General features: G+C 35.3%; 1 protein-coding gene across 5 annotated transcripts in view; it reads right to left on the minus strand.

Moving 5' to 3' along the window:
• Positions 1–21778, minus strand: part of CPQ (carboxypeptidase Q) — a 651739-nt gene that overhangs the window by 270896 nt on the left and 359065 nt on the right. The gene's annotated exons all lie outside the window — the stretch shown is intronic.

The following is a 21778-nucleotide window of genomic DNA, read 5'->3' on the forward strand; positions in this document are numbered from 1 at the left end:
GAAGGGATAGAGAGGAAAAGTGACTCCCTCAAAAAAAAAAAAAAAAAAAAAAAAAAAAAAAAAAACACAGGAAAGTAATGAGACAGAGATGAAATACAAAAACCAAATTTGTATGGAAGTAGAAGTAGAAGACAGGAGAAATATTAAAAGATTGTTAATGCAAAAAAAAAAAAAAATTGTTAATCACATCCAGAATTGCAAGGAACCCTTAAATTGAGTTGAAGGAATATTCAAGCATAGGAAGTAAACTACAGACTTGATGGTATTTAATCTAGAAAAGACAAGCTTTGAGATTAAAAAAATGAAGAATTTAAGAGTACTTTTCACATAGAGGAGACACCAAAAGATGATAAATGACTGATCTACTTTTCCAATGAAAACAAATTATAGAATGGAGTTAAATCCTACCCAGAGATATTTCCCAGTTGTAATGACTATAAATGAAAATAGTATAAGCTAGCTTTATGATATAGTTGCTAATGTGATCTTGGGAGTACATTGAGGATTGCTTCCAGAAATAAGGATGAAATATTCCAACTGTACTGTTTGCCCTGGCCCTGGCCAGATCATATCTCAATTCTCATGTCAGTTCTGGGTACAATAAATTAGGAAGGACAATGATGATCTAGGGAATAACTGGATGAGGCAATGAGAATAGGTAAGGATCTTATATTCATACCCTATGAGGACTATTCAATACTGGAGATGTTTAGTCTGGAATAAAAAAGGCTCAAGAAGGACATGAAGGATAACTTTAACTGATTAGAGGGCTGTCATATTGAAGAGGTATTAAACTCCTTATGTCAGCAACCAAAGGGCAAAAACTAGAAGCAATAACAGTTTTAAAGAGGCTTCACTTGATGGGTAAGAGGAAGTTCTTCAGTCATTTTTTCAATCGTACCCAACTCTTCATGATCCCATTTGGGTTTTTCTTGGCAAAGATGCTGAAATGGTTTGCAATTCCTTTCTCTAGTTCATTTTATAAATGAGGTAACTAATGAAAACAAGGCTGGGTAACTTGTACAAGATCACACAACTAGTTAAGTGTCTTAGATTAAATTGAACTCAAGAAGATCCATCTTTCTGACTCCAGGCCCAGAATCTTACAGCATCACCTAGTTCCTTCGTCATGATTAGATAATAAGCAAAAATGTAATGGACTGAAGAGATAGGTTTTCCCCTTACTGGAGGTCTCCAAATAAAAACTGTATAGTTCAAATCAAGTCATGAAGCATTTATCAAACATCTACTGTGTATCAGGTATAGGACTAAATTATTAAGTATACTACAGCAGAAATTTTTAGTGGGGAAGAGGTATGTATGGGTTATTCTAGATTCCCTCAGAAGCCTCTTCTAACTTCTAAATTCTTAGAGTTTCTAGATTACATTATTGGAAAAAGAGCAATTCTTAGAAATTTAATTTTCTCATTTGTGAAGTGAAGGTTGTGAACTGTTTGCACCTTGGAATTTTATAAATCAATAAGTATTTATTAATCACCTACTATGTGTGGGAGTGCTCTGCTCCTACCTTTACATGAGGTGTCTCAACATACTTAGAATGTGTTCCATAGCACACTTTCAGGCTTGGTTCAGATGCATTTATCAGTACTCTTTCTCTCATAATAATCTCCTACTTCCTTGTCTATTTTACATGTTTATATTATCCAGTAGAATGTAGAAGACAGAGGCAATTTTCATTTTACCTTACTTCCTCATAGACCACAAAAGTGTCTTGTACATAGCAGGTTTCCAACTTTGATCCCACGCACTAAAATTAAATACCACCTTTTTATATGAAGCTATTCCTGAATCCCCAACAGCTAATGGTTCCCCTGTACCTTCCTCCTGTAAAAGTTACTTTAGCTGTTTTGTATAAAATATGTATTTAAACATCTTGTCTCCTCTAATAGAATGGAAGTTCCTTGAAGGTAATTTCTTTGAGGTTTTTTTTTTTTTTAATGTACTCCAAAATCTGGAACACAGTAGGCATTTAAAAATTCCTCTTGAAAAATTGATGTTGTAGAGACTTGGATTAGATTGAATATAGGGAATCAAGGAATAGGGAACAATTAAGAATGGCTAATATTAATATTAATAATTAAAAATAATACAATATCATAATTGGATTGGGACCTCAAGTGATGATTAGAAGAATTACACAAAGTTAGGAAATTTTGGGTTTAGGGAAGAAGATAAATTCTCTTTTGGATGTTTTTGTGTTGAGTGTGACATACTCAGGTAAGATATACTATCCCTTTAAGATTAATGGAGCTATGGAAGAGACATGAAAAAAAAAAGAGATTTATATTGATTGTCAAAAGATGTAAGATATTGCCATTGTTATATATGAACATTTTAATGTGCAATAGGAGCAACACACAAAACAAAACAAACACCTTAAGCAATCCTGAGCAGTACAGATGTTACTGAATGGACTAATAACGTCATGCCTCCTATCCAGAGGTGTGAGTTATATATAAGCACATGTGTTTCCCTCTTTCATGTGTTTCCCTGCCAGATTCCTATAAGTGTATCCCCATTCTCTAATAAAGATACTTAATGAATTGAGGGGAGAGTGTGACATGGATTTAATATGTGCATTTAATATGTGTAATATATTTTCATATTTATGCATTTGCTTTATCATTTTAGTATTTGTAATTTATTTTATTTTGTTGTTAAGCAAATGGATAGGTATAAGATCCAAAAGTATTACGTGCAGGCCTGGTTCTAAAAACATCATACATTGTGTAGAAAGGCTGACTTAAGTTTATAGTTGTCTAGATAGAAAACCCTTTGCAGAGGTACTTAAAAGCCAGACTGTTGACTGGAAAGTGCATTTCCTTAAGATAGGGACTATCCTTAGGACACTCAAAGAGTTTGATTATACTCATGAGGTGCTAGTCTATATTTTGGGAATTAGTCATAATTTTGGAAATTTGAACATAATAACAGCTTAGAGTAATCAAGCAGAGACAAAACTAGAAAGGACCAAAGGTGTCTGATACATGAGGTGAGAGTTATCAGACAATTAGATGGCACAGTAGATAGAATATCTTGCCTAGATTAAGGAAGTTTTGCACCCAAATCCAGTTCAAATACTTATTAGTTGTATGATTCTGAGCAAGAAGCTAACTTCTGTCTTCCTGTTTCCTCAACTCTAAAGTGGGAATAATTGCAGCATATCTACTTTGTAAGATGTTGTGAGGATCTAGACAGTATTTGTAAAGCACACAGGGCACAGTACTGGCACATAGTAGGTGCTTAATAAAACTTTTTTTCCTGCTCCCCTCCCTTTGCTGTACAGAGTATATAGTGACTAACCCCACAATATTGACTAGACTCCCCACCTGTGGCACATATAAAGTTGTTATATTGTAGGATATTTGACGAAGTGCCAAGAACATAGTGGCCACCCTATACCTGCGAGATATCCAGATGGAGTAGGATTTATTAAATGGAGTATGGCAACCTATAATTTTTTAATTGTAAACTCTTAGAGTAACTTGAACCTGGAATTACTACCTTCTGGGATATGAGGGATATTAAATGGGATATGAGGAGGGAGGTAGCCTACAAAGTGCCTGGTTCTGTGCTAATTAATATTTTTATCAATGACTCAGAAAAAGGCAAAGTTGGTATGCTCATCAAATCTGCATGTGGCAATAGGCTAGAAAGAAAAGCTAACAAGGAAAGACAGGCAGAATAAGCATAAAATTTAACTTCATAAGAACAATTTGGGGGAAGATGTCGTTAGAAACCAGCTTTGAAAAAATATTTAGGGGTATGAGTTGACTAAAAATTCATATGTGTTAATAAGAGCATCAAGAGAAACATGGCTTTTTAAAATAAGGAAACAAGCCCCTCTGTACTATACCTGCCTTACACACCTCAATTGAAGCATTCTTCTCAAGTATGGGCACCATAGTTTAAAAGGAGTAGTGATAATAAACTGGAGAACACATAGAAGAACAGCCCAGAATATGAAAAGACCTTGAGTCCATGCCATGTGAAAAGCAGCTGAAAAAACTCAGGATGTTTAGTCTGCTGAAGAGAAGATAAGGAAGTGAATGGAAGAGTAAGACTATCTTGTCTTAAAAGTATTTGGAAGTCTTTGCTGAAGAAAAAGGATTAGATTTATTCTGTTCAGTCCCAGAGGGCAGAACCAAGATTAGAGTGAAGGATATAGATACTGGAGGCAAATGTAAATTTGACATCAGGAAAGACTTCAAAACAAAAGCTGACTAAAAGGGAAGTGGGTGGCCTGGGGGGGAGGCAGCTTCTCCCATTTTAGAGATTCTAGAAGAACTTGGAGAAGGACTTTTCAGATACATTATATTGGTGATTCCTTTTAGACACAGGTTAGACTAGGTGGTTGCAGAGATTTCTCACACCTCCCAAATTCTATGATTCCATGATTTAGACAGATATTTGTAACTTCCCCATGGTCCACTCTTTTTAGGGATTAACATTATAGTTTGTCATTTTAGAAAGTCATACTTTTCTAATTTCTTTTCTAACTTTTCTTTTCTAACTTGGATTTTGATTTAAAACAATGCTAGTGGCCTGACTGTCTCTCCAGAACCAGAAATAATCCCAAGGAAGGATTCTTTAAACATGGTCAGTGCATTTTCTCCTGATTACTTGAATTGAAAACTGAAGAACTATGTAATTCCAGAAAGATATACTAGGTCCAAGATAACCTTTAAATATAATTGTGTGTGTGTGTGTGTACCTTTTTTTTTTTTTTTTTTTTTTTTCTGGGAAAAATTCTTGACTGGGCCAGAAATGTTATATTCACCATGCGAGGCACTCATCAGAGAACCAGTAAACTTTTAAATAAGAGTATCAACGGCTATGAATGTCCAAAAACTCTGTTTGAAAATGAAGACTCTATAGTCATGGATGGCTACCACATTACACAATGGAATCACTGCAAATGGGAGCCAACTATGCTTTGGAGACATTGTCAAATGGTAGTCAGTACAAGACTCAATGGCAGCAAACCTGACCAGATAATCAATATTTTCAATAAGTGAAAGAAATAAATTGAATGGTATAAATGACAATTGGGTTTCTAGGTTTTCATTTCACGGTTTTATTGAAAAAGAAAAGAGCAAGATTCTACTACCTACTAGAGATTTGGAAGTGCCATGGTTTTTCTCCCAAGGATTTGTAACATTTTTCACATCTCCTGATTCACCTAAATAGATATTCTATTGACATTTAAGTTTTAGAAAGAACTATCCTTTTCTTTCTCAAGCCAGAGGTAAAATTCTCTGAATAGAGGGTAATAAAAGTTAGGGATTGGTCTAAGCCTTCTTGCCCAGCAATACATCCTTGTTTTCTACTCTCTAATTAAAGGGTCTATCTCTAGATTCTAAACAGACACTCCAGAACCCTCTATTTCTCATTTTTATATACTGAAGAATGTTTCACTAGAGGTAAACCTTAAAGGGCAATACATATGTGAGCTTTTTTATTAATATTAATTATTACTCCCCATTTCTTTAATGCCAAAATTCTAGTAGTGCCAGATGGCTATGAATCATGTTAAATTAGTTTCTGAAGAAATGAAACCAAGATATCACCCAGACAATAACAGAGATGCATAGTGAGTATGAGGCAGGCAGTAAAAACATTATGAACAAGAAATCCAAGGTTGTTTTTGTTTAAAATGCCATCAAAACATATGAACAAAAAAGATGACCTAGTCATAAGGACAGAGAAAGGAATATTAACAATGTGAACAGCTCAATGATATGTTTCCAATGTCAAAAGAAATCAAGGAAGTTATCTTAAACATTGAGTGGATTCCTTGAATTAAACTTAAAAGAAGGCATAGATAAAAGTCTGTCAGAATGAGCAGCTATGGATGAATTGCTATGCATTACTATAGAGAATATGCACAGCGAATATCTAAGTATGATTCTTATTATAAATAAGTATATTTAGTCAAAGTAAAGAGAATCCTCAGCTGGTGATTCAGTGGATAGAGTGACAGGCCTGCAGTCAGAAAGATTAGAGTTCAAATTTAGTTTCAAACACTTAAGACCCACGAGATCCTGGACAAACCACTTGAGTTCTGTTTACCTCAGTTTCCTTGATTGAAAAACAGGGATAATAATAGAACCTATTTGCCAGCATTGCTGTAAAGGTCAAATGATATAGTCATAAAAGCATTTAGTACAATGTCTGGCACATAGTAGGTTCTACTTAAGTGATTATTCCCTTATCTATTGCTATTCCCACCAGGACCCTCACAGATGCCAGGCAATCTTACTACATCTCCCTTGTTTACATGCAATCCCACTTTCCACAGTGCCTCCTCCAAACTTTTTTTTAATCCCTCCACAAATCTCCCATGGTTCTCCTTCCCACCCCACTCTCTCAATTGAGAACCTAGGCATACTTTACCAAAAAAAAAAAATGGGAGTTGTCACAAACTCACTCTTCTCCCTTCTAGGCCTCTCTCACTTTCTCCTCTTTCACTTTTCACCATCTCTCATATTGAAATGGCTTATTCATTACCAAGGCAAACCCTAGTACCTATTCAAGTGAATCCATTCCATCCTACTCCAACAGATCGCTTCCTCTGTCATTCCAATTTCCCATTTATTTTCAGTCTCTATCTCTCCATTGCTTCATTTTTACTGCCTATATATAAGCCCAGGTCTCTTCTACCCTGAAAAAAAAAAAAAAAAAAAAAAACTCACTTCTTTCATTACCTTTACCCTTGTTTCTTATGCTTTTTGTAGCTAAATTCCCTCAAAAAGACTATTTTACAATAGATGTCTCTGTCACTGTTGTTTTAACCTCTTATTGATCAACGAAAAGTGCCTTATTCAAAGTTCCTAATGATCCCTTAGTAGACAAATCAGTCTTTTTTCAATTCTCATCCTCCTTGACCTCTCAGCAGCCTTTGATAATGTTGATCACTCTCTCCTCCTTGAAACTCTTTTCTCTACATTTTTTCTACATTTTCAGAAACTGTTCTCTCTTGGTTTTCTTCCTACTTATGTGATCATTTCTCTCTCTCTCTCTCTCACTCCTTCCAGATCATCTTCTCTAAGCACGTGTCCCTCAGAGTTCTGCCCTGGACACGTCTCTTTTCCATACTACTTCAACTTGGTGCTCTTAATCACTCCTACAGATTCAAATGCCATTCTCAAATCTACCTATTCTGTCTTGATTCTTCTAGGAAACCTCTAATCTCATATCTCCCACTGTCTTTCAGATATCTCTAATTGGATGTCCAGCAAACATCTAACTTAATATGTCCAAAATGAAACTCGTTATTTTTCCTCCTAAATCCTTCCCTTATCCTACCTTCCTTATTATTGTAAGGGCAACACCATCTTTTCAATCCCTCAGATTCTCAATCTAGGGATCAATCTGGATTCTACACCATCTCTCACCCTCCATATATAAGATGCAGCGAAGGCCTGTCAATTTCACTTTTGCAAAGTGTCAAATATTCCCTTTTCTCTTCTCCAATAATGCTACCATTTTGGTATAGACCCTCATCACCTTGCACCTGGATTACTACAAAAGCCTGATAGTGGATCTGTCTGCCTCAAGTCTTTTTTTCACTTCAATCAATCCTCTATTCAGTCAGCAAAATGATTTTCCTAAAGCACAGGTGTGATCATGTCACCCCACTCAATAAACTCTAGTGACTTCCTATTGCCTCCAGGATCAAATACAAAATCCTCTGTCAATCAAAGCCCTTCAAAACCTAGCTCTCCTACCTTTCCAGTCTTCTTACACCTCACTTCCTAATATGTATTCTTTGATCCAATGATTCTAGCTTCCTGTCTGGTTTGAACAAGAATCTCCATCTCTTGGCTCCAGACATTTTTCTCTAGCTATTTCCCATGTTTGGAATGTCTTCTCTTCTCTGGTCCAGCAATTGACCTCTCTGGCTTCTGTTATGGGAAAAAGATTGCCTTTTTGATTTTGTGTGGTAGGTTACTGCTACTGAAATAAATCTACCACAATGCAGAAATTATAGAGGTAAGAGGTAAAGTTTTATTATTTTTAATTACAGATTCAGGAGGCAGAAAAACAACCTGAATGAAGATTAGGATTTTCTGAAAAGCTTTTATAGAGAAAACTTTATTAAAGAAATAGAGAAATAAATTCTTTTATATATTTTTTATCTTGTATGTTCTATTAACTATAAAATTTTGTAAAAGACAGATTAATGATCCCATGCTTCCTTGAATGTCATAAAAATTAAATAAAGTCAGTTAAACAGAAGCATAATCTCATATATCCTCTATGAAAACAAATTTGGTTAAACAAACTCTATAGGTAAATTAAGTCAGGTTACAAACTAAATTACATTTAAACGGGTCACAATGGGCTGACTGAAAGGAAAGATTTGGATGATTAGAGATTTGATATCAGTAGAACATTTCATCAAATAAGGCAGATCAAATTAATTGGTAAGACTTGATTCCCTTTTTGGCTTCCTATTTGAGAAATGTTGAGGTGTTAAGTCAATTTTCACATCCTATGAAATAAGTTTCAATCAACTCAATACCTCTTAATTAGGTTAAGCTCCTTAAATAATAAAAATGAATAAAAAGAAATAAAATGTGAAAAATTACCATACTTCTAAGTTCCAACAAAAATCTTACATTCTACAGGAACACTTCCTCACAACCCCTCTTAATTCCAGGGATTTCCCTCTATTAATTAATTCCTATTTGTCCTCTATATGACTTGTTGTGTATATGTTTGTTTGCATGTTATCTCCTCTATTAAGCTGTAAGTCATTTGATGACAGAGATTTACCTGCCATTTTTTGTAATCCCCAGCTTAGCTCACTGCCTCCAATGATTAGACCCATTGACTATCTGTGTGACCTTGGTCAAGTGCTTTTTTTTGATCACTTAATATGTAATTTAAGCTACATGATTGTATCTGCAAGCTGTTCCAAGGTAGATGGGGTAGAAGGCATAAGCAAAAGCAAAAATGTTAAATACAGTCTCTTGATTCTTGCTATAGATCAAAGCTTTATCAGTAGCCTGGTTTTACTACGGACAGAAAGAAGAGGCTTGGGTTGCTCTTTGATCTTTGATTTTCTTCTCTGTCACATCAAGGGTCCCTTTCATCTATCTGTCCCCTTTTACCATTCCCTGACCCCATCTTAACCAAAAGCAGATCCAAGAATGCAAAGTAAGAGGTCAAGGATAAGATAGGAGACCTGGGAACTTGGCAAGTGGAATGCTTCTGTTTTCAGAAGCATCTCTCTATAAGCAAGAACAATAGCACCTAGCAATTATATCATAGTTCAATTAAAAAAAAAAACAAAAAAACAAAAAACAAAAAAAAAATGGATTTTTTAAAATTTTGTACTTAATTAGGAAGAGGATAAGCCACTCAGATAATAAAATACATTAAAAATGACTATCACTTAATCACATTTTTCTTTTTTTCTATTAAACCTATAGAAATTATTCTGAAGAATTCCCTATACTAATACATGTCAGTACCCAGAGCACTAAAAAGTTAAGTAAAATGCCCAGAGTCATGAAGCTAGGATGTGTCACAGAAGCAAAATTGGAAATGATATAGTAATTCTTCACCCATGTAAGGAATACAGAATTCCACATCATATTCTGGAAAAAAACAGCATGTACCTTTCACCCCTAAATTAGATATCAGTCTATCTTGTGCTCATCCACATAGTAGGGGTTAGAGGTGTGACAACCCACTATCTGGACAATTCATGTAAAAGTTTGGGCCTTCTCTTTGTATCAGAAAAGAAGTCTAATTTTTTTTTTTTCTTTTTTTATGGATTGTTTACAGCACCTTAGTGTAAAATTTGTGTTGATCATACATAATACTATACATATATTTTATATATTTCTGAGTTTCTAAACTTTTCCTGTACCATCTACTGGACTTTCTGTATTGTCTGTGGTTTCCACAAAATTCCCACTTAGTTTCTTATAAGTAAACCTGCAATATATGGAAACCACAATGGGACAAGTTGCAGTGCGGAAGGGATAACTGTAATCTAATGTGACATTTTTGTTATCTCTCTAAAAAGGAAAGGAAAGGAGTATAATCCTCATAGTCATTTTTTTAAAAAAGGAATTTAACATTTCCTTAATGACTAAATATTTTCCCCTTTTATATGTTTCAGTATCAGTTCCCCTTATCTATTCACCCCAGTCTTTGACTTCTTTATTTGAAGACAGAAAAATTATTTCATTCAATCAATACTGAGGACAAGCAGACTACTGATGTATAATGTATATAACGATGTAACAATTATGGGCAAACACAGGGTTTCAGAAGAAATAATATTTTCCATTCATTTTTCAAACTCTTATTCAAAAGAATGATTATACCTCATATTTGTGGTTTTCATTTATTCTCCCAAAGGAAAGAAAATTGAAAATAGAAGAGAGAAAAAGACAGAAACAGGGGTGTGGGGGTGAGGGAGAAGTGTAACGAGCTGTCGTCTCCAGAAGCTGCTGGATCGCTCTCTGGGAAGAGATCTGCTGTGTCTTCTACTCAAATCTCTCCGACAGATTCTTCTTCCTGTAATGAACCGTTGTCTCCAGGCAGTTGCTGTTAACTCTTGTCCAAAGAAGTGACTTCCCTTCCTGCAGAGAGCCCCGTCAAGCCTGATGCAATTCAGAGTCCTCCTCTTTCTCTGAGAGTCCTCTCTTTTATTCTCCCAGAGAATGGGCGTGGGATAATGCAAGGGCTTCTGGGAAGAACCACCCCAGCCAATGAGCTTGCCCCCTCTATCAAGTCAACCTGAGTTCTCACCTTGTAATTGTCCAGAAAACCTCAGTTCTCACTTAGTAATCCTAACATCTCCCCCTTTCTTTTGATTTAGAACATAGGACAGTCATGACCTTGAAACATAAATCCATCAATATGGGAAGTATTACAGATAATTACATAAATGACCTTGAAACATAAATCCATCAATATGGGAAGTATTACAGATAATTACATAAATTACATAAGCACATAGTAACATAGTAACATAACACATGCTAGAAGTATATAACATAATCATAATCAAATAATCATAAATTGAAAATTTATAAATGTCCATAAGTCCATTGTCCATTAGTCTCATCTTGTGTGAGGAAGTCCAATGATTCCTGCTGGTTTTTAAAGTTCTTTAACAGTCTTCTTATTATCCATGCTCTTTCAGTGTCAGATGTTTCTTAGATCTTCTCCTTTATTTTGAGGTCTTTTTCTTTTTCTGTCTCTCTCTGATGGATAAGGCGAATATGACTCGTTGGCACCCATCTGATTCCTTCTCCTGCTGAAGAAATACAAGCAAACCCTCTCTCCCAGGCAGTTAACCTATCTAATTTCCTTCTATTTACCACTTTCTAAATCTCTTCTCATCATCTGACAATTACATTGGAGTTGTTTGCACTGGACACAGCCCTGTTGGTTTAAAAGGCCTGTATTCTCCCCAAGTGTAATCCATTTTTGCAATCTGATTGCCTTTTGACTGACTTATCAGGTAATCCCTTTCTGCCATGTGATTGCTTCTCTGCTGATTGATTAAATCAGAGTCCTGGCCTTCTAAAGGTTCTTTGGGTGTAACATCAGCTGCCATCATGCCCCAAGTCTTTTTTGCCTGGGGTCCTGGACCTGGGCCCCTCATCCCATTTCCCTGAATTATTTTACATTCTGATGCCCAATGGAATCCTCTGTTGCATTTTGGACATGGGGTTTTAGGTCTTCTTTCACCCTGTCTTCTCACTGTATCTCCATACCTACACTGAGCTCTTAGATGTCCAATTTTTCCACATTGAAAACATCGCCGAGTTTCTCTAGAAGTCCCTTGCCATGAGGGACCCTGTCTTTCCACATTCATCATTGTCCGGGTGTAAAAAGCATTTGTTCCCACTGTAGCACAGCGTCTTATGATCTCCTCTAAAGGAGCATCTTTGTCTAATCCCCATATAATTCTTTTGCAAATCTCATTGGCATTTTCCTTAGCCAGATGTCTGGTCATTATTTCTGTAGCTGAATTTTCTCCAATAGTTCTTTTGACAGCAGTTTGCAAACGTCCCACAAAATCTGCAAAAGGTTCATTGGGACCTTGCTGTATTTTAGTGAAAGCCTCTCCACGATCTTTCTGTCCAGGAAGGACACCCCAAGCTTTTATTGCAGCCTTAGCAATTTGTTCATATATTGTCATGGTATAATTAATCTGTTCTGAATTCTCTCCATACCGACCTTCACCAGCCAAGTGCTCAAAAGTGAATTGTGTGTTAACTCCTATTTCCAAATTGCATCTGACTTGAATTTTACATAATTCATGAAATTCCGCAAGCCATAATAAATTTTCTCCAGGTTCCAGACATGTCCTTGCTATGGATTTCCAATCATTCGGGGTTAGAACTTCATAAGACAAACCATCTAGTAACATTTTGACATAAGCTGATGTAGCCCCATAAAGGGTACAACCTTTTTTCAAATCCTTAATTGTATTCAAATCTAAAGGTGCATATCTTCTCCTTTTTTTACCTACAGAGTCAGTATTTTCAATCACAGGATATGCATGTATAAAATCACTTATATCCTGTCCTTCTCTCTTAGCTTTAACCAATGCTTTTTCTAATCTTGTCATAGGCTTAGGCTTCTTCACAGGCAATTCTGTTTGTGTTTCTGCCTCTTCCCCTCTTTCTTCCTCCATCTCTGAAGGTGGGGTTGATGTGGGCCTGTCAATAATCTGTTCTCTAGGCAGGGTTGAAGCTTCTTCAAGAGAATCATACCATAATTCCTCATTTAAATCCTCTTGCTCTAGGGAAAGATCTTGATCTTTCCTTTTTTCCTCACACTTCCTCCTCTGTTCATTTTTAGAACTTTTCCTTCTCCTACAACTTGCTTGATAGTTTAAGGCTAATTGAACTATGTTGTAGATATAAAATACTTCTGCAGAAATTGAACGAGGCCCATTTTTTGCTTGAAATTCTTTCATTTCATATCCCACTAGCTTCCATTTATCTACATCTATCTTTTCTTCCTCTAAGAACCAAGGGGATGTGAGTCTTAATGCAGCCAAGAGTTTAGCAATCTGTACCCAGGTTACAAGTAAACTCTGCTCCTCAATTATGTTGATTATACTCTCTATAGTACCACTCCTGAATGGGGGTGGAGCTGAGGTTGCTTCTGGGGCTGGGGATGAGTCGGCTGAGGTCCAGGGATTGAATTTAGCTAACATCTGCCCCATTTCAGCTATAAGAGATTCCTGGTTTAGCCCTTAACAAGTTAAGTTCCTTATTTATCTATTAGCACGCTCACTTAATCTTTAACAAAGTTTCCTCGTTACTCACGGTTCTGGGTCAGAGAGACTGAGATCTAGATCGGAAGCTTTTCCACTGTAATCAGGACCATGTCCGTCCCTGTTCGGGCGCCAAATTGCAAAGGTCTGGTCTAGCTCCTCTTGTCAGGATAAGCAAAAGTCCTTGCCCCATCACTTAATCTTTAACAGTTAAAGTTTCCTCGTTACTCACGGTTCTGGGTCAGAGAGACTGAGATCTAGAACGGAAGCTTTTCCACTGGAATCAGGACTGTGTCTGTCCCTGTTCGGGCACCAAATTGCAAAGGTCTGGTCTAGCTCCTCTTGTCAGGATAAGCAAAAGTCCTTGCCCCACGTGTGGACGCCAATTGTAGCGAGCTGTCGTCTCCAGAAGCTGCTGGATCGCTCTCTGGGAAGAGATCTGCTGTGTCTACTCAAATCTCTCAGACAGATTCTTCTTCCTGTAACGAACCGTTGTCTCCAGGCAGTTGCTGTTAACTCTTGTCCAAAGAAGTGACTTCCCTTCCTGCAGAGAGCCCCGTCAAGCCTGATGCAATTCAGAGTCTTTCTCTTGAATCCTGGCTCTGAATCTCCTCCAGCTCTTATCCTTCTCCAGGCCGATCTGCTCTCTGCGCCCAGTGCTGTCTCTTTTTATCCTCCCAGAGAATGGGCGTGGGATAATGCAAGGGCTTCTGGGAAGAACCACTTCAGCCAATGGGCTTGCTCCTTCTATCAAGTCAACCTGAGTTCTCACCTTGTAACTATCCAGACAACCTCAGTTCTCACTTAGTAATCCTATCAGAGAAGGAATAGAAATAGTTAGAGGGAGGAGAGGGAGAACAGAGAGAGGGAAAGATGAAGAGAGGAGGGAAAGGAGAGGGAGAGGCAGGAAAAAAGGAGGGGAGGGAAAGACAGGGGTAAAGAAAATCTTTAAAGGAATAAAGGAAAGGGGAGGGGAGAGGAAGAGGGAGGAGAGAGGGACAGGCCCAGAATACTTAAGACTGTAAGCAGGTTGGTATTGCACAACTGAAAGTGCACTGAAATTGGGTCCAGGAGTTGAATTCAAATCCTGGAATCTGACATTTAAAAAATGTCTCTCTAGCCTCAGTTTTCTTATCTACAAAGAAATGAAGAAAAAAATGAATAGAGAAGTATTCATAAGAACTTACCATATACCATGTACTGAAGATTAAAATTAAAAGTGATGTAAATTCATGCCTTTAAGGAGTTTACTTCTAATACCTTCTTTCAACTCTAAAGCTGGGGAAGTGAGATGGTACAATAAATAGATCCAGTTCTAAGCTTGAAGTTGGGAAAATCTGCGTTTGAAAGTGACATATAATAGCTATGTGACATATAATAGCAAGTAATTTTACAGATGTTTGACTCAGTTTCCTCATCTGTGAAATGGGGATGATAATAGCACCTACCTCCCAGAGTCTTTGCAAGAAGAAAATGAGAAAATACTTGTGAATTGCTTTGTAAACATTAATGTACTCTATAAAATGCTATTATTGTTGTTATTAGCCTATGATCTTGTGATCCTCTGTTGCTCTATCAACTCAGTCCCATAAGTAACAACTCGTTATTAATAACAAGCAAAATTAATGTCCAGGATTGCAGATACACTGCCCTACTTTGTCTACCTAGAAAGATTTCTCATTCTCACAGAAGCACAGGCTAGTATAGTGCACAGACAGCTGAAGGTCTGAAGCTGATTTATATGCATGCCATCCAGGACAAAAATATTAAAGGAACTGGGGACCCAGAGCAGTTTCAGCTGATCTCCAGAATACAAATAAAGTTTAGGAATAAGAAAAATATCCAAGCTATAATGGGAGAGAGCAAGGCCAGCATAAGTCCAGCCAATTCTAGCAGCTTGTTAAAAGGTTTCACCTCACCTTCCTCCCCCAATATATTTTCTCCCTGATCTTAAAGTAATGGAAGTATACCACCAGCACATTTCATTCATTACCTGCATTCTGGCTGGTTAATTACTAGACATCAGGAATTTTCCTACTGTAGAGTCCTGAGAGCCATTTTCTAAGTCCCTATGTTTCCATTAATGCAGAATTTCTCAACTTTTCTAGGTCACAGAAACACTTGGTGATTATAAGCATTTATTTGCAAGGGAAATGGACTGGGGGAGGGGAAGGAAAGAACCTGGCTCATAATAAGGAGCTCCATGCCAGTTTGTGGAGAATAAGCTTGAATGTAAGACTTGGAGTTGAAGAGACTTCAGGTCAAGTTCCAGTTCCACTCCTTAACTGGCTGTGGAGGCTGGGCCAATTCATGTGACTTCTTTGAGCCTGGGTTCTTTAGAAAATATAGGGTGCTTCCAAATCCTTTTTTGTTGTTGTTCTTTGACAGTTGATTTATTTTTAATATACATTGCTTTATGAATCATGTTGGGAGAGAAAAATCTGAGCAAAAGGGGAAAAAAAAACATGGGAAAGATAATAAGAAAAAAAGAAGTGAACATAGCAAATGTTGATTTACATTCAGTCTCCTTAGATCTTTTTCTGGATGCAAATGGCATTTCTGACCAAAATTATTGGGATTGCTTTAGGTCACTGAACCACTGAGGAGAACCAAGTCTTTCATGAACCAAGCCTTTCATAGTTGATCATTGAACTTTCTTGATGTTACTATGTACAATGTATTCCTGGTTCTGCTTGTTTGCTCACCATCAGTTCATGTAAATCTTTCCAGGCCTTTTACAACCAGGTTGTTCATCATGTTTTATAAACTAACAATATTCCATACTTTCATGTACTACAGTTTATTCAGCCATTCCCCCACTGATAGGCATCCACTCCTTTTTCAATTCTTTGTTACCACAAAAATAGCTGCTACAAACATTTTTTTACATGTGGGTCCTTTTCCCTCCTTTATAATTCCCTTGGGATATAGTCTCAGTAATGGCACTGCTAGGTCAAGGGTATGCAGAGTTTTATAGCCCTTTAGGTATAATTCGAAATTGCTCTCCAGAATGGTTGGATTATTTCACAACTCCACCAACAATACACTAGGATCCCAGTTTCCCCAAATCCCCTCCAACATTTATTATTATCTTTTCCTGTATATTAGCCAATTTGAGAGGTAAGAGGTGATATCTCAAAGTTGTTTTAGTTTGCATTTCTCTAATCAATAGTTATTTAGAGCATTTTTTCATATAACTATAAATGGCTTTAATTACCTCATCTGAAAATTAACTGTTCCTATCCTTTGGCCATTTATCAATTAAAGAATGACTTGCTTCCAAATTCTTTAAGCTTTAATAACTTAAAAACTGTGGGGACACCTTGAATAAATAAGAATCCTTGCATTAAATAGCTCCAGGTTCATTAAACATTTAGGAACCTAAGATTATATGAATGTAAATATAGAGCTGGAAGCAATTATAAGGGATCATTTGCGTATCTAGATAAGTAATAGACTCATTTCAACTTCAATTCCAAATCTGACTTTCTTTCTCTTGTACCATATTAACTGCAGAATACCACAATAGGTTCTGATGAAGTTATAAAATATAGAAAATTTATTGTCTTTGATCTGAACGGAACATATAATTGAGAAAATAAGACACAAATGTAGATAATACAATTACAACCCAATACTTGGGTTTGAAAATCATTTAACAAAGTTTGTATAACTATATCATATGATAAATGAAACTGAGAGATTTGGTTGTTGTTTTGTTTTTAAGAACAATTTAAAGTTGATTCCATCCTGGAAGGGTATTACCAACTGAGAACATCAGGGAAGACTTCACAAATTAGCTGGTATTTGAGGTCAGCTTTAAAGGACGGCTAGCATTCTCCCATTGATAAGTAGTCAAAGGATATGAACAGACAATTTTCAGATGAAGATTTTACAACCATTTCTAATCATATGAAAGGGTATTCTAAATCACCATTGATCAGAGAAATGAAAATTAAGACAACTCGGAGACACCACTACACATCGCTCAGATTGGCTAAGATGACAGGGAAAGACAATGATGAATATTGGAGGGATGAATATTGAAAATGAGGACACTAATATTTTGCTGGTGGAGTTCTGTACTGATCCAACCATTCTGGAGAGCAATATGGAACTATGCCCAAAGAGCTATCAAAATGTGTACACCCTTTAAACCAGCATATATCCCACAGAGATCTTAAAGTAGGTAATGGGACCCACATGTACAAAAATGTTTCAGACAGCTCTTTTTTGTATTGGCAAGAATCTGGAAAGTGAGTGGATGCACATCAACTGGAGAATGGCTGAATAAATTTGTTATGGAATATCATTATGCTGTAAGAAACGAACAGCAGGATGATTTCAGAAAGGCCTGGAGAGACTTACATGAACTGATGCTGAGTGAAATGAGCAAAACCAAGAGATCATTGTACACAGTAACAGCAAGATTGTATGATGATCAATTCTGATGGATGTGGCTCTTTTCAACAATGAGATGATTCAGACCAGTTCCAATGATCTTGTGATGAAAAAAGTCATCTACCCACAGAGACCGGACTGTGGGAACTAAGTGGGGATCACAACAAAGCATTTTCATTTTTTGTTATTGTTTGTTTGCATTTTATTTTCTTTCTCATTTTTTACTTTTTTATCTGATTTTTCTTATGCAGCAAGATAATTGTATAAATATGTATGCATATATTGGATTTAACATATATATATATATATATTTTACAATATTTAACATAAATTGGATTACTTGCCATCTAGAGGAGGAAGTGGAGGGAGGAAAGGAAATTGGAAGGTTTTGCAAGGATTAATGTTTTTAAAAAGTATGCATATGTTTTGAAAATAAAAAGCTTTAATAAAAACAAAGGATGGCTAAAAGTTCAGCTGGCAAGGACAAGAAGAAAGTACAACCTAATCAAAGAAATAGTGTGAGGAAAAGTATATAGGTATGATTGTATAGGTCAGATTTGGGAGATACAAAGTAATTCTATTTGACTTGAGCAAAGAGAACATAAAGGGTAGAAATATGGGTTGAGTCTTAAAAGATAGTTTGTCACTAGAATGTTAAAGACTTTGAATGACAAAGAAGTTGCTGGGTAGGCAAATAGAAAGCACAAAGATTATTGAATGAGTTTCCTAAATTTTTATAAAAGTGTAGAACCTGCTCCTTCTATTTACACTGCTGTAGTCATTGTATATATTGTTTTTGTAGCTCTGCTTAATTCACTTTTTATCAGTTCACATAGCTCTTTCCATGTTTCTCTGCATGCCCCACAGTCATCCCACAACTCCTCCAACATTGTTGCTACTTTTTGTTATTTTTCTCCATTGTGAAGTGAAATTTACGGTTGTTTTGATTTCTATTTGTCTTATTATTACTGATAGAAGTGCATTATTTTATTTGGTTTTTGATACTTTGCAATTCTTTTAAGAACTGTTTATTCATATTCTTTGAACATTTATTTATTGGGTAGTGGATATATATATATATATATGTTAATTATTTCCATATCTTGGATACCAAACTTTTATTGGAGAAATATGACAAAGAGAATTTCCCCCAATCACTTCACTTCTTATCCTCAGTACAATAATTTAGTCTGTGCAGAAAGAAGCTTTTTAACCTCGTATAATCAAACTTATCTGTTTTAATTTTTATTACTGTCTTTATCCCCTTTTTAATTGATAATACACCCAGAGCTGTGAGACGTATGTGATTTTCTTCTATTTTTTTTTAATAGTATGATCATTAAGGGTCATGTGCCTATTTAAAATGTATTGTGGCATAGGGTACAAGGTATTGGTTTAAACCTAGTTTCTGCCGAAGTGCTTTCTAGTTTTACTAGCAGTTTTTATGAAATACAGAATTCTATCCTAAATAATTTGTTTTGAACTTATGCTGGCTTACTGAATTCCACTATTTCTGATCCTCACTTGTCTAGTTTTATCCTCTTTATACTTAATGGTTTTGATGACTGCTGCTTTATATTATAGTTTGATGTTTGGAAGTACTATTCCCTCTTCATCTCTACCACTTGCCATTATTTCCCTTGATGTTTTATGTCTTGTTTTTTCAAAAGACTTTTGCTATTATTTTGTCAAGTTATGTAAAATAACATCTTGTAAATATGATTGATATAGGCATTAAAATGTAATATTACTATTTTTATTTATGGGCATGACTCAGACATGAGCCTCCAGTGATATTTGTTATTTCATAAAGGAACCCTTAATAATTGAATCTATATAAGTCTTTGATTTTATTTGATTGACTCATCCCCAGATATTTTATGCATTTTGGAGCTATTTAGAATAGGATTTCCCTTACTATTATTATTTTTTGAATTTTGTTACCATTGCATAGAAATGCTGTTGAGGTTTTACTTGTAGTCTGAAGTTTTGCTAAAGCTATTTAGTTGTTTCAATTAGTATCTTTGGTTATCCCCTAGGATTTTCCAAATATACTATCATATCATCAACAAATAGTTTATCTTCTTTTTACCTATTTTAAATCTTTAATTTCCTTTACTTGTCTTATTAATGTTGCTAGCATTTTCAAAACTTTATCAAATAATAATTAGGAGAGTGGGCATCCTTACTTCAGTCCAATATTTATTAGAAAAGCTTCTAGTTATCACCATTGCATTTGATGCTTGTCTTTGATTTTTTAAATGATATTTTAAACATAAAAATGTTTCTCTGTGTTTATATTTTGTAGAGTTTTTAGCATAAAAGAGAGCTGTGCTTTATCAAAGTCTTTTTCAATCAATATTGAAATAATCATGTGTTTTTAAATGTTTTGATTTTTAATTTGATCAGTCACATTGATTGTTTTTCCAATAATGAACCATCACGGAATCCCTGGTATAAATCTTACTTGGTCATAATAAATTACTTCTTGGATAATTTATATAGTCTGACAAGGTTTTATTTAAAAGTTTTTAACATTATTAATTAGTGATAATGGGTTTTCCTTTTGTGTTTTCTTTCTCCTTATTTATTTCCTTATTTCCTATATTTATCTCATAAAGGATTCTAGCAAAATGTTTTCTTTTTCTATTTCTAGGAACAATTTATTAAGTATGGGTAATAAACTTTAAAAGTTTGACAGAATTGTCTTGTAAATCCATTAGGACCAGATTTTTTTCTTTGTTAATTTCTTTAAAGATAAATCTATTTCCTTTTTTTATATTGGCCTAAGATCTCTCTCTTTGAACTTCTGATAGTTTAGGTATTTTATGTGTTTTTTCTTTTGTGTTTTCAGTTATGCTGTCATATAACTGTACATAATGTGTTCTATGTTTTTAAATTTCTTCTAGTTTTGTTGTGATTTTCACCTTGATCATTTGATATTTTATTGGTTTAATTTTCTGCTTTCTGCTTTTTAACCAGATTGACTAAAAGTTTAAGAATTTTTAGTCTTTTTGAAGAACAAATTTTTAGTTTTATTTATCATTTCTGTGGGAGTTTTTTTTTTAATTCATCCATTTCTTCTCTAATTTTTAGTATCACCTGCTTTGAGCTTATTTCAGGTTTAGTTGTTGTCTTTCTAATTTTTAAAATGCATATTCATTTCATTAATCCTCTCATATCATCATTATAATTTTTTTTCACATAATCATTTGTATGATTTCTTCTTTGATCCATTCATTTTTTAGGATTTCAATATTAAATCTCCATTTGGGTCTGTGTCTTTTGTGTATGCTCTCAACCAATTCCTATGTTTACTGTGATATATCCTCTGTCATCTACTCCTCCTTTGTATTATTTCTTTTCCTTTGGATTTTTGCTTGTTAGTTCCTTTCTTTGGTTATTTATTCTTCTCTCTTTTTTTTTTAACCTAACAAGTTTAATCTCCTTTCCTCTCTTCTCTTTTAATTATTCCTGTTAAATTAGAATTTTTAATTCCATTTTCAACCCTTTTCAGAGAATTTCCTTCCCTTCCTCTCTTCATTATCCATCTTCCTTTTCTGTGTACTCTACCCTTGAATTCTCTCATGGCCACTTATATTTATTTAATCCTTTTCTGTTCTCTTCATTCCTCATGGAATCAAAACTTCCAAGTCCTCATTATGGGTTTTCCTCTCTATGTTATTTTTACCACTGCCTTGTACAGTTTGTCCTCCAGTGTCCTCCTTTCATTGTGCCTCACTCCCCAAGAAAAAAAAATGCATTAGGAAGGACATAAAAGAATGTGAAGAAATAAAGAAGTTTTGCAAATAGTTAACCACTCAAAGGCAACAGACCTACTACTATAATTCCAACCAGCCCAGAAATACTTCATTAGCCCAACCTATATTAATCAATAATTCCTCCTAGCTTCCTTATTTCCCCCAATTTTTGTCTAAATCTCCTTGTTTTTCTAGGACAAGAAAGTATCACATTCAATTTTCACAAGCATGTCAAGAGCTTTGCCCCTTTAAACACATAAAATTAAACAAAGGAAACACCCTCCTTCTATTCCCTTGCAAAATATATTAAATTTCTAACCCTGATGCCTGATTT

The sequence above is a fragment of the Sminthopsis crassicaudata genome, chromosome 1 (assembly GCF_048593235.1).
Source record: "Sminthopsis crassicaudata isolate SCR6 chromosome 1, ASM4859323v1, whole genome shotgun sequence".
Taxonomy (NCBI): domain Eukaryota; kingdom Metazoa; phylum Chordata; class Mammalia; order Dasyuromorphia; family Dasyuridae; genus Sminthopsis; species Sminthopsis crassicaudata.